The 27,885-nt window shown below is 40.6% G+C and overlaps 1 long non-coding RNA gene across 1 annotated transcript; it reads right to left on the bottom strand.

Moving 5' to 3' along the window:
* Window positions 1-347: 347 nt before the first annotated feature.
* Window positions 348-27,885, bottom strand: LOC146403596 (uncharacterized). The gene is made up of 2 exons (XR_014845499.1): window positions 27,553-27,885; window positions 348-2,207 (listed from the first exon to the last, which is right to left on the bottom strand). It is a non-coding gene; the product is annotated as an uncharacterized LOC146403596 (long non-coding RNA).

The raw sequence follows: 27,885 nt of genomic DNA, 5'->3' as shown, positions 1-27,885 counted from the left end.
TTTCAAAACAAAACATGAAGATAATATAGGTTCACATTATCTATTTCACTATACTATTATCTATTATCCTCTCTCATTCCAATAACGATCAATTTAAAAATCCATTTCCTATGTAACACTGAGTACATACATCTGTGTTGCATTTTCTAGAGTTACAGAGGGGAAGATTTGGAATGAGGGTCTTTTGAATGGAAGTTTAAAAAAAAAAAAAAGAACTTTAGATTGGAGAACTGCTCGAGTTATTCTGAACTAATTTTGTTTTCCACTAGCTCCTGATGACCTTTTCATTTTTAGTTTTTAACCCTCGTTTGGGAAATAATGTAATAAGTAAACATGCTGAGACCAGAGTCAGAATTCCTATGTATTCATGGACAAAGAAACCACATGTATTTTGGACATTTATATAAACTACAAAGGAGCATGAGGTCTTCAAAGAAAAAAATCTCTGCTGTGATGCAAAGAGACTGTTGTGAATCTTATTTTGCCCTCTTTTCAGGAACCCAGAGAGTCTCTGAAATAAGTACACAGTTCTATGTGGACCCTTCAGCAAGATGCGAAGATGAAAAGTACCCAGCACAGCCCTGCCTCGCTCTTTGAAAGGCATCTCTCATCTCTTTGAGGTGGGCTCTACCTTGACTTGGGTCCCCCTATGCTTTTGGCGATGGGCAATATCTGAGACACATTCTCATTGCAGCTCTTGCTGAAGCAATGAGCGTGCGGCATCCATCGGGAGGAGTTGTCGGGAATGAGGCAAACCCTCCTGTGCCTCCGTTGCTTGTGACTCCAAGCTGGGAAAGAGAGCACTCTGCCTCTGCTACCAGGTCACGTTCACCGACAGGGAGAGGGGCAGAATGACACCTTCAGCCAAAGGCTCTGGCCTGTGGGTCTGGAAAGTTGCCCTAAATGGGTAAAGGAAAACAGGCTCTCTAATTTTATAAGGGAGTACAGAAATTTAGGCCGGTTTGGGAGTGAAGAAGGAAAGCTTTTCTCTTTTCTATAACCCAATAACAGGCAGTGAGGAACGGACTCAATCTTACACTGTCACAAGGAAAAGTGAATGAAACACAAAATTTAGTATATTTTGAACGTTTCTTTCTCTCAGATTATAAAGAGTGATCCAACTTTTACTTCTAGGTCAGGATGGCCTAAAAAATGTCAAGTTAACTGGCATGATATATTTATACGATAGAAAAATATATGTGAAAAAAGAGATAGTGTCGATGTATTTTCACCCAAGGTTTAACAGAATACATTTCCAGTAAAAAATATTCCGTTAATGGGTATAAGTTCACTGCACTGCCTAGCCAACTGTTTCCAAAGTATTGACAGGTAACACTAGTTCCCTGAGATATTAGCGTTTATCTGAAACAAACAAGTAAAAGGTTCGCTTGATGGAGGGCCCCCCCATGCCTCCTGCAGTCATGTCCTTGAAGACAACGCACGAAAACTGGTCACGTCCTACACCTGCTCCTTCCAGTGCAGCTCCGATGGCACGCCACGATTCTGACGGCTGCTCACACTCCTGCGTAGCTTCCTGAGGTCGGCACAGGAAGCAATTCAACCCAGACCCAGGTGTGAAATCCAGGAAACAGAGCTTGCAAAAGGTAGTTTTGCACCAGCACAAGGGAGTTATGCTGAGGTTTCATGGTGACATGCTTAGGATAAAAGAGATTTGAAAACACCTACTTGGAGTTTCCAGTGACCTGAAGGACCTCTTCCAGAGCAGGCAGAACAGCACCTGCAGCTGTGCCATCGTGTCTTCTGTGGGGAACTGGGAACATGGGGAGACACTTTCGCCAAACGTTTCCACAGTCTGCTGACTCCTATATGGTTTTCTGACTCCAACGTTACCTTCTTCAGGATTTATTTGTCAAGCTGCTCATTTTTGCCAGGCCTCAAACCCACTCTGCTAAGCAGTTACATTCATTTTATTTTAGGACTCTGTACAGCCCTTACTATGCTAATAAACATTGAATGTTGCCACGAGGAGAACATCACAAGAGGATTTCTGAAAGGTGGTGAACCAGAGAACCCCTTTCAAAACATTTCTTGACAATATCCACGCACACATTTAGAAAAATATCCCCTGCATCAACACTCATTTATTTCCTACCCTTCCGGTACACACCAGACCAGGTGGTAGGTACGAGGAATCCCAGGAGAACAGCTCTCTAAGGCCACTGCTCTGTGGAGCTTCTTTTCTAGACCTGGGGACAAAGGCAATAGTTAATAAGGAAATAAATGGGCTACCAATAGAATTTGATTTAGTAAGTTTATAGAAAAAAATACATGGAAAATTATGTCATCAAATTTAGGATGGGTCTTTAGATTCACAGAAAGATATGAAATGGCTACTTCCTGGGTTAAAATATTAACTTTAGTTCCCCCCCTATATCTGAGTTAATTATAGAAATCTTTATAAATTTTTGGTTGAGGAGTTCCCATCGTGCCTCAGCAGAAACAAATCTGACTAGCATCCATGAGGACGCAGGTTCGATTCCCTGGCCTCAGTCAGTGGGTTGAAGATCCGGTGTTGCCATGAGCTATGGTGTCATTCACAGACATGGCTTGGATCTGGGTGTTGCTATGGCTGTGGTATAGGCCAGCTGCTACCACCCCAATTTGACCCCTAGCCTGGGAACCTCCACATGTCACGGGTGCAGCTCTAAAAAGAAAAAAAATTTTTTGTGATAGAGATTTTGAGAAATTTCTAGGGTCCTTGGTAAATGCAACACAAGAAGAAAATGAATCTTTTGGTATTCAGGGTTCTTTGAAATTCTATATGAATTTTATGATGGTTTTTTTTTTAAGTTCTGCAAAAATTCTTTTGAGATTTGAGTAGGGATTGGATTGATTATATAGACTGTTTTAGGTAGTATTGATATCTTAATAATAGCAAGTCTTCCAGCCTATAAACATAGATAACTTTCCATTTATTTATGTCTTAATTTCTTTCTGTAATGTTTTACAGTTTTCATTGTACAAGCTATTCATCTCAAGTTAATTCCTAAGTGTTTTATTTCTTTTGATGCTATCTATCATAAATGAAACTGTTTTCTTTTTTTTTTTTGCTTTTTTGGATTCGTACCTGCAGCATATGGAAGTTTCCAGGCTAGGGGTCAAATCAGAGCTTAGCTGTAGCTGCTGGCCTACACCACAGCCACCACAATGCCAGATCCAAGCTGTGTCTGCAAGCTACACCACAGCTCACAGCAACACAGGATCCCTAACCCACTGAGCAAGGCCAGGGATTGAATTTGCATCCTCATGGATCCTAGTCCATTGCATTAACCACTGAGCCACGAAGGGAACTCCTGAGACTGTTTTCTTAATTTCCTCTTGGGATCGTTCATTATTAGTTTATAGAGGTGCAATTGATTTTTGTATGTTGATTTTGTACTCTACCTCTTTGCTAATTTTGTTTATTAGTCCTGACTATTTTCTGCTGTAGAATCTTTAGGGTGTTAAGATCATGTCACCTGCAATAGGGCTGTGGAGCCACAATTTACCCTAAATGTGTTTCCATTTTCTCCAATATCTTCCTAGTAATGAAACTGGGCTAGAACGAATATTCGCGGACAATTTTAAAGGGTTAATAAATAATTAAAAGAAATTTAAAGAATATTGATAGATGTATGACAAGTTTTCTAAACACTTCTGCCTGTAGGTTAAGAGGTTTAATGTGTTTAAAGGCTTTGAGGAGTTCCCGTCGTGGCTCAGTGGTTAATGAATCCAACTAGGAACCATGAGATTGAGGGTTCGCTCCCTGGCCTTGCTCAGTGGGTTAAGGATCCGGCGTTGCCATGAGCTGTGGTGTAGGTCGCAGACACCGCTCGGATCCCACATTACTGTGGCTCTGGTGTGGGCTGGTGGCTGTAGCTCTGAATCGACCCCTGGCCTGGGAATCTCCATGTGCCGTGGGAGCGGCCTAAGAAATGGCAAAAAGACAAAAATAAAATAAAATAAAATAAAAGGCTTTGAGATCCCTGACTATAGAATTTATCTGTGCTCCTCAGTGCATTGCTTCTTTGACTCACTGTGAATCCTGAGACCTAATTCGCATGTATCCTGGAGGGTCTCCAAGATCCTCTTTCAGAAGATGAGTTAAAGGACAGAATGTCCTCATAGCTTTTTAATTGTCTTGGAAATTAGTCTTAAGTGATTACTTTCTTAAAAGCGCAAAACACAAACTCCATTTCTCGATCTTACCAGATAAAACGGACCTGTAACTTATTTATTTTATTTATTTTTTTTGTCTTTTGTTGCTGTTGTTGCTATCTCTTGGGCCGCTCCCCAGCATATGGAGGTTCCCAGGCTAGGGGTCCAATCGGAGCTGTAGCCACCGGCCTACACCAGAGCCACAGCAACACGGGATCCGAGCCGTGTCTGCAACCTACACCACAGCTCGTGGCAACTCCGGATCTTTAACCCACTGAGCAAGGGCAGGGATCGAACCCGCAGCCTCATGGTTCCTAGTCGGATTCGTTAACCACTGCGCCACGACGGGAACTCCCGGACCTGTAACTTATATTTACACATTCTAATATCCTGTCTTACATCATCATATGTTTCATTTTAAAAGCATCATAAGTACAACTTTCTGCTATGATTGTGTATCTAGAAATAACTTCATCTTTGAGTGTATAAGGCCAATGGTTTTTCTTGCACATTTCATCCTTTTAAGAATATGATAGGAGAAAAAAGATACGAAGATGGGTACAAAGATTATGGCACCTTATTCTTGAATTAAAAATAAATTTCAGAAAAGTATAGAACTTACTCTTAAGACTGAAGAAAAACCAATCCAGAAATTCCTTTTTAAACTATTTAAAAATTTTTTGTCCTACATTGCCCCCTGATGGTGATAAGTGGTAATGAAAAAGCAAAGCATTTCTAACACATCAGTGTCAGAAGCTTTGTCATAGTCGATAAACATTGAAAGTTGACAAGAGGTTAAATATAATATCTCTATCCTTTTGAAGATTATTCTTAAATTAGTCAAGGAGTGGATATATATTTTCCTGTTTGTTGGAGGATTATTCAATTTTAGGCCACACACGTATTTATAAGTATGTTATTGTGTATCTTAACTCTTCATCGAATTCTTAACTCTATCATAAAAGTGGATCCTTAGAATTCTGGCCAGATTCAGGAAAGGAATAAAGAAATAAAGTAGATGAGCTGAAAACATGGTGATGCCACATTTGAGCTTTAAGGCTTTCTTTCTTTCTTTTCTTGTTTTTTTTTTTTTTTTTTTTTTTTTGCTTTTTAGGGCCACACCTGCCACATGTGGAAGTTCCCAGGCTAGGGATCGAATCAGAGCTACAGCCAACAACGGCAATGTGGGATCCAAGCCTGGTCCACAACGTGCACCAAAGTTCCTGGCAACGGCACATCCCCAACCCACTGAGCAAGGCCAGGGATCAGACCGGCATCCACATGGGTAATAGTCAGATTTGTTGCCACTGCTCCAGAACAGGAACTCCCTTTTTCTTTCTTTCTTTTTTAAAAGTCTTTCTTAATCCTTTTGAAAATAAATCACTTTATTGAAATATCAGTGAATTGCTGCAAACTCTGACAATATTTTGGTGGAGAATAAAATGCATTTTCAGATAAAGTCAAGCATTATGATTGAAGAGCTTATTATTAGAATTAAAGCTTGACTAGTCTGTATTTTGTTAACAATTAATAATATTAATTGTATTATTTTCCTTACTTTTAACCTCCTTTGGTCCCAGCAATTAGAAAAAAAAAATCTTCTCACTTACGTAGATTTAATTTTGGTATTTTTAACTCAAATTGACTTAATCCAAAGTTTTAAGACCCAACGTTTTTGTGCCTCTCAGAGGTTTTCCTAATTACCCACAAGAGGAGACAAAAGGGGACAATGGCAGCTCTGATTTGATCCCTAGCCTGGGAACCTCCATATGCCATGGATAAGGCCCTAAAAAGACCAAAAAAAAAAAAAAAATTCTCATAATTTGCTCATGGCTGAAACAGTTTTTTTTTTTTTTTTTTTTAATATACCCATGCTTCCTCTATGAAGCCCTATGGTGCCACTCCTAGAAATTCTGTGAGCACGGTTTCCAGTTAAAGTGGCAGTTGTCCCTAAAAGTATACCCTGATAATTCTCTTCACATAGAGAAGCACCTATACTGCAGGTTTTGTTCCAGACCACTGCAATAAAGTGCGTATTTTAATACAACAAATCACACGAGGTTTTCGGTTTCTCCATGTATATGAAAGTTATGTTTACACTATACTATAGTCTATTTCAACAATAGCTTTATGTCCAAAAAAACAATACACATACGTCAACTTAAAAATACTCTACTGCTAAAAAATGCTAGGCACCATCGAGGCTTCAGTGAATCACAGTAGATCACTGACCACAGGTCACCGAAGCAAATTTAATAATAATGGAAAGATTTGAAATATTGTGAGAATGACCAGCATGTGCCCCAGAGACACCAAGTGAGCAAATGCTGTTTGAACAGTGGTGTCCATGACGGCGGACACGGGGTTGTCACGAACGTCCAGTTTACAAAAACGCATTGAGCAGTAAAGCAAAGTGCAATAAAAACAGGTATGCCTGCACTAACCTGCTATCAAAACTGGCAATACATATTTTACATAAGTAGGTATTTATAATTATAGACGTCATCCAGCTCTATATCTGTATCCACAGAGAACCCCAACACAGCGCAACCCTCCCGCATCTGACTGAGCTGGGGTGCGGCAGCAGCACCCCATCTGTCTGCAGCCCTGAAGCAGAGACTCTAGGGTTGACCTTCAGCTGCAGCCGGGGACTGCTGTTCACTGCCTGCTCTCATGACTTAAAAATAGAAGAAGCCCACTGATAAACAGCCTTAAAAAAGCAAAGTGAGAATGTACTGATAAACATCTAAATCTTTGTAAGAAAATTTTTAAAAAGTAACGAAAGAAAAAAAAAGAAAGAAAGAAAAAAGTGCCCATGGATGGTTGATTTTAGTAAATGTTTCGTCTCAGGAGGTCATTACCTGTGCTCCCAAAATAACAACGTCTATGGCTGCCTATCTCTGTCATAAGTTCCACTTACCATATGACACTAATAATGCTATGAGAGAATATGTTTGGACGTATCGGAGAGCTATTGTTTAGCCCATCACAGTCCCCACTTAACGAAAGCAGATAGCTATGAATATTTATTTTGAGGACAATGATGTGGGAATTGGCAACTTCATTACCATAGAAATGTTTATGAACATTGATAGTTATCAATATTAATCTGCTATCCAAAAGTTTAAATTAGTGAACAATAAATCAGGAGTACTTATATTTTTAGCACATGTCTAATTCTTACTTTCTTTTCTATTTCATTTATTTTATTTCATTTTTATTTTTTTTTTCCACTGTACAGCATGGGGACCAAGTTACACATACATGTATACATCATTTTTCCTCCCATTGTCATGTTGCAATGCAAGTATCTAGACAGAGTTTCCAGTGCTACACAGCAGGATCTCATTGTTAATCCATTCCAAAAGCAATAGTTTGCATCCATTAACCCCGAGCTTCCAATCCCTCCCACTCCCTCCCTCTCCCCCCAGGCAGCCACAAATCTATTCTCCAAGTCCATGATTTTCTTTGCTGTGGAAAGGTTCATTTGTGCTGTATATTAGATTCCAGTTATGTGATATCATATGGTATCTGTCTTTCTCTTTCTGACTTATTTCACTCGGTATGAGAGTCTCTAGTTCCACCCATGTTGCTGCAAATGGCATTATTTCATTCATTTTTATGGCTGAGTAGTATTCCATTGTGTATATACACCAGATCTTCTTAATCCATTCATCTATTGATGGACATTTAGGGTGTTTCCATGTCTTGGCTATTGCGAATACAGCTGAAATGAACATGTGGGTGCATGTGTCTTTTTTAAGGAAAGTTTTGTCTGAGTGTACACCCAAGAGTGGAACTCCTGGGTCATGTGGTAGTTCTATGTATAGATTTCTGAGGTACCTCCATTCGGTTCTCCATAGTGGCTGTACCAGCTTACTTTCCCACCAACAGTGCAGGAGGTTCCCTTTTCTCCACACCCCCTCCAGCACTTGCTATTTGTGGACTTATTAATGATGGCAATTCTGACTGATGTGAGGTGGTATCTCATGGTAGGTTTGATTTGCATTTCTCTTATAATCAGGGATGTTGAGCATTTTTTCATCTGCTTGTTGACCATCTGTACGTCTTTCTTGGAGAAACGTCTATTCAGGTCTTGTGCCCATTTTTCCATTGGGTGGTTGGCTTTTTTGCTGTTGCATTGTGTAAGTTGCTTGTATATTTTAGAGATTAAGCCCTTGTCCGTTGCATCATTTGAAACTATTTTCTCCCATTCTGTAAGTTGTCCTTTTGTTTTCTTTTTGGTTTCCTTTGCTGTACAAAAGCTTGTCAGTTTGATTAGAGCCCATTGGTTTATTTTTGCTCTTATTGCTGTTGCTTTGGAAGACTGACCTGAGAAAACATTCATGAGGTTGATGTCAGAGAGTGTTTTGCCCATGTTCTTTTCCAGGAGTTTGATGGTGTCTTGTCTTTATATTTAAGTCTTTAAGCCATTTTGAGTTTATTTTTGTGCATGGTGTGAGGGTGTGTTCTAGTTTCATTGATTTGCACGCAGCTGTCCGGGTTTCCCAGAAATGCTTGCTGAATAACATTTCATTTTTTATTCTATCAAAATTAAGTTATCTAAACCAGACTACAAGTTAAAACTTATGCAGTCAACAACATGGGTTTGAACTATGTGGATCCACTTATAGGCAGATTTTTTAAAATAATAAATACTACAGTACTACATGATCTGCAGTTAGTTGAATCCACAGATGCAGAAGTCTAGATACAGAGAAACTGAGCATATGGAGGAACATCCAAAAATTATCCTTGGATTTACTGATTTAAAAAATTAAATTATAGTTGATTTACAATATTGTGCCAATTTCTTCTGTACAGCAAGGTGACCCAACCATATGTATATGGATATATATTATATATATGTATATTCCCTTTTTTTTTTTTTTTTTTGGTCTTTTTGCTATTTCTTTGGGCCGCTCCCTCGGCATATGGAGGTTCCCAGGCCAGGGGTTGAATCGGAGCTGTAGCCACCGGCCTACGCCAGAGCCACAGCAACGCGGGATCCGAGCCGCGTCTGCAACCTACACCACAGCTCACGGCAACGCCGGATCGTTAACCCACTGAGCAAGGGCAGGGACCGAACCCGCGACCTCATGGTTCCTAGTCGGATTCGTTAACCACTGTGCCACAACGGGAATTCCTGTATATTCCCTTTTTTATATTATCTTCCACCATGATCTAACCCAAAAGACTGGATGTAGCTCCCTGTGCTAAGCAGTAGGACCTCATTGCTTATCCATTCTAAATGTAATAGTTTGCGTCTACTAACCCTAAACTCCCCATACTTGATTTTTTCGACTGTGCAGAGTGTCCTTGCGCCTAAGCCCTCCTGTTGTTAGACATCAACTGTGAAGTATTTTCTTATTTTCTTACACATTTCTGCCATTTTCTTCTTAAGTAAATAAACTCATGGGGCTTAGAATACTTTCCCTTTACTTTTATTGAAAATTCAAAAATTTAAATTATAAAGAAAGAATATGCTCAAGGGAAAAAAACGAGCAAAAATGGGCAGACATACGACATTGACATTCAACAATTAGGGAAGCATAAATATTTTGGACCACTAGGTGGTGCTCCTAATCCACAGAACTATAAGAAAACATCTCTCTAAAAGACGTCATTTCTTTAGAATTAAGTAATTTTATTAGTTTTGATTTAATTTTTAATACAACATTTAGCAGTGGATTCTCACATAAATACCTTGTGAATTTCAATATCACATGCCCCTACTTACTTTTTATAATCACGTCTGTAAACTGCAGGATAGAACAATTTATAGGTGATAGTTCTCTGTTTTTAAAATTATTTTAAGTTTCTGTTTTGAAGTATCATAAAGTTAGTACAAATCAAAAGATAGTTATGCAGACTCTTTGGAAGGTATAAATAAACATCAATACTGAAAAATTAACATTTTTAAAAGAATAATATTTATATACTCATATTTCAATATGAAAAGCCGTTGAAAACCATTGAAAAACCACCTACATTGGTGTTCCAAATAAATAATATTTTAAATCAGTTAATAAAATATATAGCATGTTTCTCCAATATTTTCAGAGCTCTAATGTAATATAGGACCATTGTTTACCATAGGTCTTTGTGTTACTGTGCGAACACTGAATATCACATATTTATATACATAAATCTCAAAAATATAAAGTTTTATAGGAATGTCAGCAGTTTGCATTCTTTAGACCATAGTGAGTATTTTTATCTTTGCCCAAAGTAAATAATTGTGCAAATAGAATTATAGATACTGTTTTTCTACTTTTAAATAAAATCTGTTTCTTAAAACTCTTATTCACAAAAATGCAATCAGATGGAACATCATTAATGAAAGTAAGATGAATTCAATTGGTTTCTAGTTCTGAAGGACTGTATTTTTTTTTTTCCCACTTTGGCCAAAGCATTTAAATTTGTGAGAAGATTATCAATAGAAATTTTAGTGGTATTCCAAGTTCCTGTCCTGGCTCAGGGGAAACGAATCTGCCTAGTATCCATGAGGATGCAGGTGCCATCTCTGGCCTCTCTCAGTGGGTTAAGAATCTGGCCATTGCTGTGAGCTGTGCTGTAGGTCACAGACACAGCTCAGATCTGTGTTGCTGTGGCTGTGGAGCAGCCCAGCGGCTAAAGCTCTGATTTGACCCTTAGCCTGGGAACTTCCATATACCATGGGGACAGCCCTAAAAAGGCAAAAGAAAGAGAGAAAGAAAGGAAGGAAGGAAGGAGGAAGGGAAGGAAGGAAGGAAGGAAAGAAAGAAAGGAAAGGAAGGAAGGAAGGAGGGAAAGAAAGAAAGAAAGGGAAGGAAGGAAGAAAGAAAGGAAGGAAGGAGGGAAAGAAAGAAAGGAAGGAAGGAAGAAAGAAAGAAACAAAGAAAGAAAGAAAGAAAAGAAAGAAAGGAAAGGAAGGAAGGAAGAAAGAAAGAAAGAAGGAAAGAAAGAAAGGAAGGAAGGAAGGAAAGAAGAAAGAAAGAAAGAAAGAAAAAGAAAGAAAGAGAAAGAAAGAAAAAGAAAGAAAAAGAAAGGAAGAAAAAGAAAGAAAGAAAGAAAGAAAAAGAAAGAAAGAAAGAAAGAAAGAAAAAGAAAGAAAGGAAGAAAAAGAAAGAAAGAAAGGAAGAAAAGGAAAGAAAAAGAAAGGAAGAAAAAGAAAGAAAGAAAGAAAGAAAAGGAAAGAAAAAGAAAGGAAGAAAAAGAAAGAAAGAAAGAAAGGAAGGAAGAAAAAGAAAGAAAGAAAGAAAGAAAGGAAGAAAAAGAAAGAAAGGAAGGAAGAAAGAAAGAAAGAAAGAAAAAGAAAGGAAGGAAGGAGGGAAAGAAAGGAAGGAAGGAAGGAAGGACAGACAGAAATTGTAGCGGTATTCTACTGAAACTTTATTTCTGCTTATGGCTTTATGAGAGAATAAAATTTTCAGTCAGACTAGTGAACCACAATCTGGGACACTGAAAGAGAACAAAAAAAAAAAAAAGAGAGAGAGAGAGAGAGATTTCCCCACTATATCTTTGGAAGAACTGCAGATGAACTGCTCAAACCCATGCTGGAACCAACCTCACTGTGATGCTGCATGTGAAGGAAAAAAAAAAAACAACAAGATTTACAGCATGTTTCTATTGCAGAATAAGTTTAAAGGAAGAGTTTTGAAGATTATTGAGGTAAGTGTATAAACTGAATTTTGATGATGTAGGGCAAACAATTCAAAGATATTCTAAAATGTACGTGCGTGCTATGTTTTCGGATTCACTTTTGTCTTTTATTTACTTATTTCTTCTTTGTCAGCCTCACCCTCAGCATGTGGAAGTTCTGGGGCCAGGAATGCAGCAGAGACGACATGAGATACTTTCCCCTGTGCCATGGTGGGAACTCCCAATTTTGCCTTTTAAATTGCTGAGATTTTTCTAACGCAAATGGGAGATAAACTAGGCAACTGTGATTGTTGTCTATGTTCAAAAAACAGGCGAGATAAAGAAATTCAGTAGATGCCTGTAAACAAACAAAAATAGAACTCGAAGTCTCATAGGTGAACTAAAAACACAATAGATAGTTTACAAAGTAGATTAGAAAAAGCTTTAGAGGGTAATAATAAAATTAAAGATAAGTCAGGAAAAATATCCAAACTGAAGTACCAGAGAAAGAAGATCTTGAAAATTATAGGACCTCCTGTTGCGGCTCAGCGGGTTAAGAACCCAGCATAGTTCTGTGAGGATGAGGGTTTGCTCTCCGGACTCCATCAGTGGGTTAAGATCCGGTGTTGCCACAGATGCAGCTTGGATCTGGTGTTGCTGTGGCTATGGTGTAGGCCTGCAGCTCTGATTTGACCCCTAGCCCAAGAATTTCCATATGCCATAGGTGCAAGTAAAAAAAAAAAAAAAATGTATTTTTAGAAAAGAGCAAAAGAGATAGAATACAGTAGATATGTCTATATACTAGGAATCATAAGAAGAGATTAGAAGGAAGGGGAAAAAATCAAAGTGCAATACAAACGGTAATGTTCCTTATTATTTCAGGAAATCTCTGTTTCTGCTGCATGGGTCTGCTAGCTATTCACCGAGTTGAGGCACTGTAGTGTATTCTGGATCTTATTTAAAGACGAAACAAAACAAAATGGAAAACTGCTCTGTTAGATTATGTCATTCCTAATAGCAGAGCCTCGATATTTTCCAAAGATATTAAGTTTTCATTCCTCTTGGCAGCAATCATGCAGGAAGTATTTCTCAGTGGACTTAAAATTCCTTGAACATAAGGAACTGGGTTATAGTATCAAGAAACCCACTTAAATATCCTGTATATTTGAAATAGAACAAAATTGAAATGGTTCCCTGATAAATAACTGCACATGTACCAACTTCACCCTAATTATAATAACTTGTAAAACATCTTAAAGAGATATTTCAACTGTTATTTGCAGCAGAGCTGGCAGCACATTCAGACACTTTTATTTTTTTCTTTTTACAGCCACACCTGCAGCATTTGGAAGTCCCCGGACTAGGGGTCAAACCAGAGCTGCTGCTGCCAGCCTACACCACAGTCACAGCAAGGCCAGAACTGAGCCACTTCTGTGCCCTAAGCCGCAGCTTTCGGCAACGCCAGATCCTTAACCCACTGAGCAAGGCCAAAGGTTGAACCTCATCCTCATGGACACTATGTTGGTTCTTAACCCAGTGAACCACAGTGGGAACTCTCATACATGGGTTTGTCATCTGATTTGGGTGGGAGGCTTGGTGAGTAACACAATCATTCTTCAGTGGTATCTCCTACTGGACTCCAAGGCCATCACTCACTCTCTTGAATAAATCATAAAATTCTAAATGCTGGTTTTGCCCTGCAATATGAGTTTCAGAGTTATGGGCATCAAAGATTTTCAAAAAGATACAAGTGGCCAAAATTGAACCACCCTTCATCCAGAACTCTTTGACGTTGGTTAACCAGCATCTCTTGCCAGGGGACCTACTTCAGAAGTCACTTCTTGATATGCTCACACTATTTAGCTTCTAGCTCCACTACAGTCACTCACAACTGGAAACTTTATCTGAGCAAAGTCTCCAATCTTCTACTGGAAATATACTGCTACTCTTTGCTTTTAGTTCCTGCAAGGCCTCACAAATGACGTGTCTTAGAAGTCATTGCCTGCCCTCAGGATCTGTCCTGACCTCTATTCTGACTACGAGATCAATAACTAAACTGACAGTTCAGCAAGGGCTAACTGGGAAAATGCCAAAGGAGGACTGGGGCTTTATGCCAAAAGGGGCTGCCCAATCCGGCTCCCAGTGTACAGGCAGGAACTGGAGGATATGCCAAGAGGTGGACTCTGGGGTACAGCATCAAGGGGGGGCATAACATAAAGCTAGATGAGAGGGCTTAATTAGGGAAGACTCTACCATGACATAATTAACATCCTGGCAAAGGCCCCAGGAGTTGCTTCTAATTTGCTGTGGGGATGGTTCTTACAAGCATGGAAAAAGTGATGGCTCACACAAATGAAGTACAGATGCCAGAACTGCCGTGACAGATTAGGGAGTAAGGGATGAAAAGGCTCAGAGAAGGGAACATCCGGGAATGGCTCTATTCTAGAAGACTAGGAAACCCACCAGATGCCATGTCCTTTGCGATGGTGCAGAGGAGACATACATGTGTCAAGGAGGTAAGGAATATGACGATGATGGTGGCAGGACATTCTGGCAGAATCACGGAGAGGCTCGGGATTGGTTGTCCTTTATAATCCGGTGCCAAGGTGCCAGTCTGGTACAAGGTGCCATTATCATATCTAGGCTCATACACAGCAATGGGAATGAGAGGAGTCAAGATGGCACCACTTAAATACCATCCAAAAAACTGAGTGAAATCCTCATTATAATCAACAGGTTTGGCGCGAGGTCAGAGGTACACACATGGTGTTCATGTATGGAATACATATAGAATATATACTTTGTTCCTAGGGACAAGATAAATGAGCAGACCAAAGGAGTTACTTAAAACATACAATCAAGAGAGATTCGAGAATGGATGAGCAGAAGCCTGAGGAAGGGTTTCACAATTAAAAAAAAAAATCGTGTTCCCGTGGCTAGGTTCCAGACCTGAGTCAGTTATCAGACCCCGTTATCAAACTCTGTCAACGAAACAACACCCTGCAGCAAATGGAAAACGGATACAGTTCTTACTCTCTCCCAAAGACTCCCAGCCATTGGCTCAGACAACCATATACTGGGGAAAGAGGAGACCTACCTTCTGAGGAAGATCTGGCCTCATTTCTGAAACGACTATGTCCTGAGAGTATAAGGAACTACTGCAGAGTCTCCCTTGTTAGAAAAGGGACGTGAAGAGGTCAGGTGTAATCGGAGTCCTGGCCCAATACCCTGTCACAACGGCTCCAACAGTTCCACAAAGCCCCCCAGGGGTCATTTCTCCAAGTGCTAACTAATTTTAGTGGGCACGCGTTACAGCTGGTCTAATTCTCACATTAGTTTCTCTCTCTACAGAGTAAGAGCTATGACAGCAGTAAAGGCCAAGTGCAAACCCCTGAATCTGCCACCCCAAGCCAAGCTGGCAAAGCAAAACCAATACTCATCCCAGAGGGAATGACACAGATTACAGAGTCACCCTCGAAATCGTAAAGGATGCAAGGGCGGTGGTTCTCACTGTAACTTTCATTTAATTCCCCAGTTAGGTCCATGTGAAAACTGTATGATGCATGGTTCACAACAGTGAATAATCACAAACTCAACAAAGGAGTAGCCTCAGCCGCAACTGCAGGGCTGGATGTGACATAGGCATGTGAAAAGAAGGTTCTCCATTTGTTAGGGGGCAGTTTTATAATCAGGGATCAAAAGAAATAAAATGGAATTTTCTACTCATTGATGGAAAGTGCTATAATCCTATAAAATTATATCAGGAGCAATATTTTGAGTCCTTGTCTGTATGTCAAGGGCGGTCTTAGAAAAGACAGGGAAGAGAATGGTATGTGAGGCTCTACGAAATCGTGCACTTTCTCTTCTACACGTGTGTCATTTAATGTCTGTTTCACTTATGTGGTGCCTTTATTGTCCTTTACATTTGCGAATGATGTATAGATCTTTGAGGATTTCACAAACGCCACTGGCTTTTGTGATGCCATGTAGATAGCTTTTTACCTTCTAACAAACACATACGTCAGAAACTACAGATTATAAATTCCAAAATATTTAGTTCATTTTTCAAATTATTATCTACCCAGTCGTTATGACTAAAAATGCATACACTACTATATTTTAAATTTTTCTTAAGACGTTTACATGTTTGTTGAAGACATTTTTTAAAAGAATATTTTTATTTATATATTTATTTTTTGCTGTTTAGGGCCACACCCACCGTACATGGAGGTGCCCAGGCTAGGGGTAGAATCGGAGCTGTAGCTGCCAGCCTACACCAGAGCCACAGCAACGCAGGATCCCAGCCGCGTCTGCAACCTACACCACAGCTCACGGCAACGCCAGATCTTTAACCCACTGAGCAAAGCCAGGGATCGAACCCCCAACCTCATGGTGCCTAGTTGGATTTGTTTCCACTGTGCCACGACAGGAACTCCATAAAGGAATAAATTTAAATGTGAGTTTTGTAAGTTTCAAATTATAAAAAGCTGAGACTGTTTTACAATTAAAGTCTCTATTATATAATTCCATTAAAACTGATGACGGTCCTTCATGTACACAGTGTCATTGTAAAGCCTCTTCTTTCTCTTTCTTTTTTTTTTTTTTTTTTTTTAATGGCTACACCTGCAGCACATGGATGTTTTCAGGCCAGGGACTAAAACAAAGCTGCAGCTGTGACCTATGCCATAGCTGCTGCAATGCCAAATCCTGAACCCACTGCTCCTGGCCAGGGACCAAACCTGTGCCTCTGCAGTGACCCAAACTGCTGCAGTCGGATTCTTAACCCACTGTGCCACAGTGGGAACTCCTGCAAAACCTTTTAAAATTAGTATAAAACTTAAAATATTATGCAAGAAAATTAGAAAACAACAGGGATTGCAGTTTTCTTTATTAACATGGTGAAGATCCCTAAGCCAAATACATTTCTTTTGTTTCACAGGTTGGAAGTCAGATACCTGGATTTGAAATTCAGGCATCTCAGAGATAATAAAAGCTTATGTCAAATTCACAATGTTGAATTTGATCTTGCTTGTCTCAAAACGAAAAAGCCTCAGTCATCAGGGATTTCCGTTTTTTTTGAGCTGAGAAAAATACACATAGAAACACCCACAGGTATGTTTATTTTTAATTCAATTGTCAAAAATATATTTCCTTGTAATGAAGGAATCAAATTTATGAAGAAGCATATTTGATATGGAAACTAAGAGTGTTGTATTGCAAATATTCAGCTTTCTGTTGATGCATTCAGAATACAAATTTTCTAGTGGCAGTCATTTTGAGGCTATTATCTAGGATTCACTAGATGCAATAGCAGGTATCTTAAAGTTTACACAAGAACAACCATAACGTCAATGGGTCATATCGCAAAGTCTGCATCATGCCAAGACTTGATGTTTTTAGATGGTCGGTTGTATGTGAAAATTTATTGATAGCACACTAAAACTGCCATGTACAATTTCTGCAACATATACAAACAAAAAATAACTAAGAAGCAGGAAATTAAACAAAAGACAGTTTGCTTGCCTGCTTTCTTTCCTTTTTTGGCTGCCCCGTGGCATATGGAGTTCCCGGGCCAGGGATCAGATGTGAGCCACAGTTGTGACCTGTGCCATAGCTGTGGCAGGGCTGGATCCCTAACCCACTGTGCTGGGCCAGGGATGGACATTGTGTCCCAGCACTGCAGAGATGCCACTGATCCCACTGTACCACAGGGAGAACTCCAGATGAGGTTTTTAGAAGTGTAAAGATCCGAAAGTTCAGGTCTAAAGGGAAGAATTCCCAAATAAAAATGAAAGTTGCCAGTCAATTGTGACTTTGGTAGCAACATATGCAAAATATTTAGTCTCTCAAAACAATCCCCCACTGTGACTCCGTAGCAACAAAGCAGCTGGTTCCAAGGTGGTATTCATATATTTGCTATGAAAATAAAACACCCAGACATATGAATGCTTTCTCATTAGAAATGCCCAATAAACATTTCACTGGCTTGCTTTGTGGTATTTTGAGTGTCACTATTTAAAAATCTGTTTTGGATTGTGGAAAACCGGTGGATATAAGAAATTACTGAGAGTATGAAAGAGAAACAGATTTAGAACTCTGTAACATTATAGGTCTAGTCGCTGTCAACAATTATTGCATGCACATTTATTCATGCACAAAAGCATTTGTTAAGTTTGTTAGAGGAGTTTTTATCCATCACACTCACCTTCAAGTTTGCCTTCTTGATCAACAATTGAGAGAGATGTGATATGATTAGGACAACATGAAACCACAGTCTTGGTGATATACTATGTTTCCTAAAATATACTCTATGGCATAATATGGCTGATCCAACTTTAGACCCACAACATCAATTTCATAGGCTTGCTTCTCATCTGACTCACTGACTTACTAGACAGATTTACTAGATGCAATAGCCACAGTGCCTCATTTAGAATATTTTAGGATTCATACAATCTCAATACCATGATTTATGGAAAATGTGTACTCCTGCCTCCTGAAGCTCTAACTTATTGCCCAAGATGAATGCAGTGAACAAAGAAGAGAAGTCATTCATGTCTATGGGGAGCCATCGAAATAGAAAGAAAAGCCTGGGAATCAGAAATACCCCCCAGGTTCTGCCCCAGATCTCTCTGAGTGGACACACAAGCAAACTTCCTGTCCTCGTCCCAACCCCCCAAGGCGGGCGAAAGGCAGAGGCACTGAATTAATGCCCGTTTTACCTGAAACAAAGCACAAATTATTTCAGGATAATTTCAGCTTTATCATCATATGAATGTGAACACAAAACTTTTAAAATCAGTTCCAAAAACTGATGATGGTCATAATGAAAACTGTAGAACTTTTGCGTAAGAATTAGGTAGGAATCATCTTTTGAAACTTTATCTAAGGCAGGTAGCTGATTTAACTTATTTACATTTTAAACAAAAGCTAAACTGGTAAAGTGGGGATCATTTAAATGCTTTTAAAACTACATACGAGGAGTTCCCGTCGTGGCGCAGTGGTTAACGAATCCGACTAGGAACCATGAGGTTGCGGGTTCGGTCCCTGCCCTTGCTCAGTGGGTTAACGATCCGGCGTTGCCATGAGCTGTGGTGTAGGTTGCAGACACGGCTCGGATCCCGCGTTGCTGTGGCTCTGGCGTAGGCCGGTGGCTACAGCTCCGATTCAACCCCTAGCTTGGGAACCTCCATATGCCAGGAGCGGCCCAAGAAACAGCAACAACAACAAGACAAAAGACAAAAAAAAAAAAAAAAAAAAACTACACACGATATTCATTTTTATAAGGCATAACTCATTTTACCATGCTTTGCTTTATTGTGCTTTGCGGACAGTGGATTTTATTTTATTTTTTTACAAATTAAAAGGTTGTGGCAGTCCTGCAGTCAGACGATGGTTAGCATTTTTAGCAATAAGTCTTTTTGAAGGTATGTACATTATCTGTTTAATCATGAGGCTGTTGCACATTTAATAGAATGTAGTGTAAGCATAACTCTTCTATGCACTGGGAAATCAAAAAAACCATGTGAATCATTTTCCTGCAATATTTGCTTTGCTGTATTGGTCTGGAACTGAACCCACAATACCTCTGAGGTACTCATGTATACATAATGAGGAGTCTGGGGGCCAGAGAAACCGATGCTCGCACGCTGCTGTTCATGCTATGTTCTAAGACCCTTTATCTCTGAACCACGGATCTCGATCTTGGATTTTGACGGCATCCACGGAACAGGAGTTTGCTAAAATTGGCTAACTTATTTGGCATATAAAAATGCTAAAATCAAATCTCAGCAGTGGACCACTTGAAACCATTTTATAAAAGCCCAAAACCTACACTTCATAGTTTTCAGAATGTATAAATAGTTACTACCTTTTAAAAGAGTCTTACCTGAACAATCAGAATCTCTCTTGATACTTTCCTTCTACAGCTACTATTTGTTGTATTCGTCTCTGCAATATTGCAAAACCTTATGACCACCGTTTTATGAATGGGAAACCAATTTCAAAGTAGCCTTGGAGGGTACTTTGAAATTGAAGCTAAGTTGATAAGGTGTTCAGTATCTGTACTACTTACTCTATCATGAAATGTTACTTATCTCTTTTAGTGGCTTTAGTTTCTTTTCCCAAAAGAGGCTCATGTGTGACTAATATATAAGAAAATAGACTGAATTTATTAGAATGCCCATAATTGCAGTCTCATGTAGATTTTATACCTGCTTAGTAACTCCAAGTTATTTTGTGATAGTAGGGTTAGCTAATCATAATCCTGGAATATGGAATAAAATAGCAGATGGAAGTCTCAAGTAATGTTTCAATGATTTCTATGAATATCGAGTGTAATTTGGCAAGAAAATAAAACGACAGAAAAGGCGGTTACTTCCTTTAGAGCTTAAAATATGGCACAGTGAGTAGCACTCTGAATGCAGGCAGGATTTAGTTAAAAATACAAAACAAATGATTATAGCAAAGAGAATTGAGGGAGAGGAGTTTATAAAGAAATTGCATTAGATTACATAAGGCAGCCATTTTTAGTCTGAAAATTAAATATTTAAAATACATTGTTACTTCATATAACTATAAAATATATTAAAATAGTTAAGAAATATCAATTATTACTGAGATGAGAATTTAATTTCAAATAAAATATTGTTATTTTGAATACAGACTAAAATAAACAATAACTTCAGGGAGCTCCCGTTGTGGCACATGGAAATGAATCCGACTAGAATCCATAAGGTTGTGGGTTCGAACCCTGGCCTCACTCACTGTGTTGGGGATCCTGCATTGCTGTGGCTGTGGCATAGGCCAGCAGTTATATCTCCAACTCCTAGCCTGGAAACTTCCATATACCACAGGTATGGCCTTGTAAAACGAACATAAAAACCCCCAAACAGAACAAAATTCAATTAATTCAGAAAAAAAAAGTTGACCCCCTTTTCAAACTTTAATTCTTTTCTTTTTCAACTTAGTAGAATTATACAAAATTGAAATTCAATTGTTAAAGAACAGAAGTAAACTTTTCTCTGTGTTTGAGTAGGTTACTTTATCTGCTAACTTAGGGATGTGTGCTCACTAGAGTCAGGGATTTAATGTTCAGAAAAACAGCTGCATCATTAAATATTATATTAAGATACAGGCTGATGCTCATTTGTGATTGTATAAAACTTCAAAATAAAGGATAATACTATTTACTTTTCTCATGGATGGTTTCTCTACTATTTTTATGTAATTCATAGTGGCTTTGAAGTCATAAATATTCCAGAAAGAAATCAATGTAGAGATTTTCCTGTAAATAAAGGTTCTTTGTGACTTGAAAGTGTCCCATAAAACAGTGTTGGTAAGGCTCCCACCTATCTTGTGAGCTTTTGTTCGATTTACATACCAGATGTGAATGTCATTTTTAACCTCTACACAGAGCTTGCAATAACTTTTTAAGTAAATTAAAAAAAATAAAACTTGCCTCTAGGTCACGGACGATGCATGATTCATGAAAAATCTATGAGGCAAAGAGAGAAGCACATTGATTGACCACATTCATCTTGCTTATTTACCTAGTGCGCTTTTCATAGTGCTTACTTGGATTGGGAAAAATAAAACTAAAAACCATCTTTGATCAGCTGCGCTAATATGGTTATCGGCATCCTTAAATCATGGCTAGAAAAATTCCTTCAGCGTGTGTTCATTTCAGCGGCCATGAATTGACTGACTTTTGGTCATAACATGTTGGAGTCCTAAGATCAGTACCAACACCTGAGGATGAGAGCAACCATGTAAGGATTCCTCAATAGAAAGATCTAGCTTTCAAGATTTAGGAATCTTAGAACCTACACTAACAAAGTGCAGAGCTTCAGGCCACCTTTCTGCCAGCAACTGGACCAGCAGAAGTTCTACAGCAGACAGAAAAAAGGGACCAGTTCCAATTTATATAGTTGATCCATAGATAAACTTGGTCGTTTTGAAGAAATGCAAAATTGTGACTGGCACATAATAGATGATTAATAAATATGCCCATCAATAACTGGGACATTACATTAGGAAAAATCACAATATAAGCTACTTACTATTGCTACCACCACCACCTCCTACATCTACTGCTTGGGAACAAACTGACTTCTCCAATATCTCTGGTGAATCAGGGTTATAGAGAAGTCCTGCTCTTATAGGAGGTCAAGGAACTTGTGCTATGGTGGTTGTTGAGGGGGAGGGGGGAGGAAGTGGAATGGAGTGGGATGGACAGGGAGTCTGGGGTTGGCAGATCCAAACTATTACATTTAGAGCGGCTAAGCAATGGGGTCTTACTTAGCGTCTATCACAGGGAACTACATCCAGTCTCCTGCAGTAGAACATGATGGAAGACAGCATGAGAAAAACAACGCATCTATGTGCACGACTGGGTCACCACGCTGTAAACTAGAAATTGACGCAACACTGTAAATCAACTATACACCACTAAAAATGAAATAAAATTTGAAGAAAGAACTAGGACAAAAGAGGAGTCGAGGGAAATGGGGAGGCATGATTCTCCTCCATTGGCTTTCCTGCTCCCTAAAGCCAGGACTGGTCCTTGTAATCTAAAGACAGTCTCCTCTAAAGCTGCATTGTCGGGAGTTCCCGTCGTGGCGCAGTGGTTAACGAATCCGACTAGGAACCATGAGGTCGCGGGTTCGGTCCCTGCCCTTGCTCAGTGGGTTAATGATCCGGCGTTGCCCTGAGCTGTGGTGTAGGTTGCAGATGTGGCTCGGATCCCGCGTTGCTGTGGCTCTGGCGTAGGCCGGTGGCTACAGCTCCGATTCAACCCCTAGCCTGGGAACCTCCATATGCCGCGGGAGCGGCCCAAGGAATAGCAACAACAAAAGACAAAAATAAATAAATAAATAAATAAATAAAGCTGCATTGTCTTCAAAACCACGAGTGAAACGCTTACCTGAGGAATTATTTGGTAAAGGAGAAGACGTAATCGTGGGGTTTTATTTTTTTTAACTTTATAGTTATTATTCAACCCTCATGAACTCAATAATAAGAGAATCAAAAAGCAAACTCAGAGAAGGTGAATAAATATTTATAAAATGAAAGAGGCAAACTGCTGATAAGCAGAAAATATATTAAACACTTTATAAGAAAAACAGGCAACGCTATATAAAAAGGGGCTGAAGACTTGTACAGCCACATCTGAAAAGAAGATACATGTTGAGGGGCTGAGATGCCAAAGTAGGAAGACCCTGAACTCACCTCCTTTCACGGGCACACCAAAATTTCAACTGCTCACAGAGCAACTATCCATGAGAGCAATGAGAAGACTAGCAGCAAAAATATTCCACAACTAAAAACATAAAGAAGGAACCACTGGAAGATGGGTAGGAGGGGCAGAGACTTGATACCCATACCCCTAGACGGGTGACCCAGGTCTAGGAAGGCTATCACAACTGCAGGGGTCCTCCCCGAGGAGCAAGGAGTCCAAGCCCTATATTGGGCTCCTCAGCCCAGATGTCCTGCACCAAGAAGACAAGCCCCCGGAATGGCTGGAGTTGAAAACCAGGGGGACTTACATTCAGGAAAACCAGAGGGCTCGCAACCCAAATGTCAATCAAGAGTAGAATGGATAGGAGTTCCCGTCTTGGCGCAGTGGTTAACGAATCCGACTGGGAACCATGAGGTTGCGGGTTTGATCCCTGCCCTTGCTCAGTGGGTTAAAGATCCGGAGTTGCCACAAGCTGTGGTGTAGGTTGCAGACGTGGCTCAGATCCCGTGTTGTTGTGGCTGTGGTGTAGGCCGGTGGCTACAGCTCCGATTAAACCCCTAGCCTGGGAACCTCCATATGCTGTGGGAGCAGTCCTAGAAAAGGCAAAAAGACAAAAAAAAAAAAAAAAGAGTAGAATGGATAGACGGGTTTTGGTACATTTCTGCAGTGGAATACCACATGGCAATGAAAATAATACGCCAGAGCTGCACACATCAACATGATAGAATCTCAAAAATAACCTTGAGTGAAAGAAACTATACATGTAAGATTATGAATGGAATTATTCCATTTTATAAAGTTTAAAACCTGGCAAAATTAATCTATTGGGTGTTAAGCATTAGGGCTGCAATGACCTTTGGAAAAGAGGGAGAGGGTGCGATTGGAAGGTGCTATGAATGTGTCAACGTAACACTTGGTAAGTACATGCTAACACGTGTGAAGAACACCCACCGCAAGGTGCCGGGTGGTAAGCCGTGGTTTAACAACTCGTCACTAAAGCAGCTGAAATAGGTTAATTTTTCACAGATCCTGGAGGAAGCATCTGGCACCCCCTTAGGGTCCCCATGGGGAGGTTACGGCAGAGTGTAGGCAGAGAGTGTCAGGACTCGGGGTGCATGTCTTCACTAGAGTCCACGTTTGGAGCTCCCTGGCTAAGGCGGGGTCGGTCAATTCAAACCGAAAAGATTTCAGTAAGCCCCCAGGGGTCTAATCCAGATGGCACAGAGGGGAAAGGCACTGGCATAGGGAGGAGACGCTTGGTCCCAGGGCATATCAGGAACTTACGACTGTCTGTGACTCTGTGGGCTGCTACGTAGCGCATTTGCTTGCAGGCTGGGCTACTGGAAGTCTGAGGTCACTGCAGGCTGCTTGGCCAATAAAATGGGTGCTGAGGCAGCAAGTTCATGAAGTAGTTTAGTTGCATACACGCTCTCGATGGAGGAGTCATCGGAATGGCTTTGGTGGTGCTGGTGGAGTTACACGTGACTGGGGAGAGCTGTACTGCCAAGACACTGTTCATATTAGGTGCATTCGTATAACTGTATGCTTATGATTTATGTACTTTTTATTCCATAATTTATACTCTGATTTTTTTAAAAAAAAATCATGTGAATTTGTGAAAAGATCATTATTCAATGTATAAGCCTATAAGTTTTTCACTGTATAAAACACAAAATGCATTTTAAGGGGTGATTAGGATGGGACAAACTGGATATTTTTACTTCTGTTTTTATTTTCATTAGGGATGGTTTTTAACTGTCTCCTCAGCCTTAGTTGACTCAACCATTTAATGAGTAAACATGCTGAGATTAGACACAGAATCTTTTTTTCTGTAGACAAAGAATTGACAAATTTTCTGGATATTTCTAATGATTTACAAAGAAGCACAATTTCAAAAAAAAACTATGAGATTTTGATGCAAATAAGGATGTAATGTCTTTTTTTTGCCTCTTCAAAGTGGTCTCAATCTTTGAAATAGGTGTGCAGCTTTGTGTGGGTCTGTCAGCAAGACACAAAGATGAACTATGCCTGGAAGACCACTTTCTGGTTGATTTGAAACAATCTCTTCATGTTTTCTTGGTGGACTGGCAGTGAGCCGGGTCATCTGAACACGTTTAAAGCAGGCTAATTCTAAGAGCTGTATGAATAGTTCCTAGAATCATTTTAGTTCTGCATCTATCTTAGACTAACCAGACTGATCCGCTCAGTTGGATACTGTTTATGTCCTTAAGATCAGAAAGGACGTTAATCCTATGTCTCGAGAGTAATGGGCTTCTTTCTGGTTTTACGAGCGAGAGGAAGGAATTTGTGCCAATTCAGGAATGGTAAAGAATGGCTGCCCTCTCTTCCACTTCTAGGTTTCAGCAAGAGAAACTTAATGAAGGTGTCAACTTTGCATCATCAAAAGGAGAACTGAATGAAATACAGTTGGTAATATTTCAAATACTTTGTAAAATAAAAATAGTAACTCAAATTTTACCTCGAGATTGGTGCGACCTGATATAATTTGCTGACAGTGACTATGCTTGCAGGATGGCAAAATAATTATGGGATGACTAAAGCATTTTATCAAATATAATTTTATGTTTTTTCTGCTTTTGTTTTCATTTTTTGTTTTTTAGCCATGCCCACAACATGCAGAAGTTCCTGGGCCAGGGATCAAACCTGCACTACAGCAGCAACCCTAGCCACTGTAGTAATAACACTGCATCCTTAACCCACTGAGCATCATGGGAACTCCTTATTTTCCTTTTGAATTTTGACAACTTTATTAAATTGTTTAAATTCCAACAAAAACAGAGGGACCCTCCCCCCCAACACACACACATTGATTATACACTCTACTTGAGAATTCCCAGGGTATTTTTTCATGAAATTCTAATTCTTTGAAATATTACTGGGATCTCTCTCCATTTCCTTCTTTCTTTTATTATACTGTTTTACAGATATTCTCTCTCTCAGAGAGACCACACACACTGTCACACACATGTGTTTTTTTACAGACACATGCTCACTTTGGCATGTATGCTCATGCATGCAACCCAATTTCCCTAATGAAGGGGGCCCAGGGCAGGCCTGCTGTCATCTCTCCTTTATATTTTTTTTTTTTTTTTTTTTTTTTTTTTGCCATTTCTAGGGCCACTCCTGAGGCATATGGAGGTTCCCAGGCTAGAGGTCCAATCGGAGCTGTTGCTGCCGGCCTACTTCAGGGCCACAGCAACGCGGGATCCAAGCTGGGTATGCAACCTATACCACAGCTCACAGCAACACCGGATCCTTAACCCAATGAGCAAGGCCAGGGATCGAACCCGCAACCTCATGGTTCCTAGTCGGATTCGTTAACCACTGCGCCACGACGGGAACTCCGACCTCTCCTTTTAAAACAGTGTACATACCGACTGTATACATGGCCTTAGGCTGTGGCAGCTCCATCCAGCCTGTGCAGCTATAACGGGATGAAACGGGTGTGTGATGTTCACCAATCAGTACACATCGTGGGTAATGCAGTTGGTGCCCCTGAAGAAGTGACTCATCACTTGACTCTTCCTTTCATACCCAAGTAAAGCCACGTGCTACAAGCAGCTTCAGAAACCATGGAAAGACTGGACTTCGGGGTGATCTGGAGGGGGTCTCAGGACCCACTGACTGGGTCCAACATTACCCACAATGGGAATATAAGGAGAGACCCAGTTGCAGCCAGCGCCAGTCCCTACCCAGGATGGCCCGCTCTCTCTGAGGGCATAAACAAAACGTGCTGTACACTGGTACCTGTGACTTCAGAAGCAACTGGCAAGAGCGTTTTTTTCACTCAGGGCGAAGGGCTTGGGGCAATGGACCAGAACAGCTCATCAAAAGAGCCCAGGTCAGGAGTTCCCGTCGTGGCGCAGTGGTTAAGGAATCCGACTAGGAACCATGAGATTGCGGTTCGGTCCCTGCCCTTGCTCAGTGGGTTAACGATCCGGCGTTGCCGTGAGCTGTGGTGTAGGTTGCAGACGCGGCTCGGATCCCGCGTTGCTGTGGCTCTGGGTAGGCCGGTGGCTACAGCTCCCATTCAACCCCTAGCCTGGGAACCTCCATATGCCACGGGAGCGGCCCAAGAAATAGCAAAAAGACAAAAAACAAAACAAAACAAAAAAAGCCCAGGTCAGAACTGTTACAGTAGGTGTTGGTTTGAGCAGAAATTCGCTTTGCCCCAGAACCCATCCCATCCTGAGTTGACTGTTCCTGCCTGGAGAGACCACCTGCCTCCAGCCTTGCGCGATGAAGCTTCTGGCTCTACCCCTGTGCCACTCCTGCGTTTCTGGGCCTGCACCTCCAAAGCCTCGTTGTGGGTAGGCAAGGACCGAGGGAGACAGCTCAGACTGGATGCACCTGACACAAGTACTTGAGAGTTCCAAAACTGGATGAAAGAATGTATCACCACCCCGCTGTTCCTTGAGTCAATACAACGCTGAACGATAGGTAGGTGCGACACTGTTTTGCAGCCTTCTCGGCTGAGTGGAGACAGTTTAAAATACTTATAAAATAGGTACCTGCATAGAAAGCAGCTGGACGGAGGAGGGCAAAGTAGAGTGAGAGCAGCACAGATCATCTGCACCACCGCCCCGATGCCACAGCCTGAGATGCTCCAGGGGGCGCTGGGCGCTGAGACGCAGGCTCCGGAGGTCAGGTCCAGGGAGAGGACTAGGGTTGGCTGTGTGGGGACAGCCTGAGAGGCTAAGGAGCACTGTGCCACCCGCGGGGGAGCGGGGTGTGCTACGGGTTGGGGGGTGGGCCGCGCCCGCAGAGGGAAGCAGGGAGAAGGTCTGGCCCTGCAGGGGAAGCAAGGCGCCATTGCTGGGGAGGGGCGAGGAGGAGGGGCAGGC

This window comes from Sus scrofa, chromosome 5 (genome assembly GCF_054392235.1).
Source record: "Sus scrofa isolate SSC_HxYL_T2T_F1_AM1 chromosome 5, Sscrofa_HxYL_maternal_Yorkshire_Landrace_v2.0, whole genome shotgun sequence".
NCBI lineage: Eukaryota > Metazoa > Chordata > Mammalia > Artiodactyla > Suidae > Sus > Sus scrofa.
Note: the sequence above shows the minus strand (reverse complement) of the source record. Positions and strands in the feature narration are given on the sequence as shown.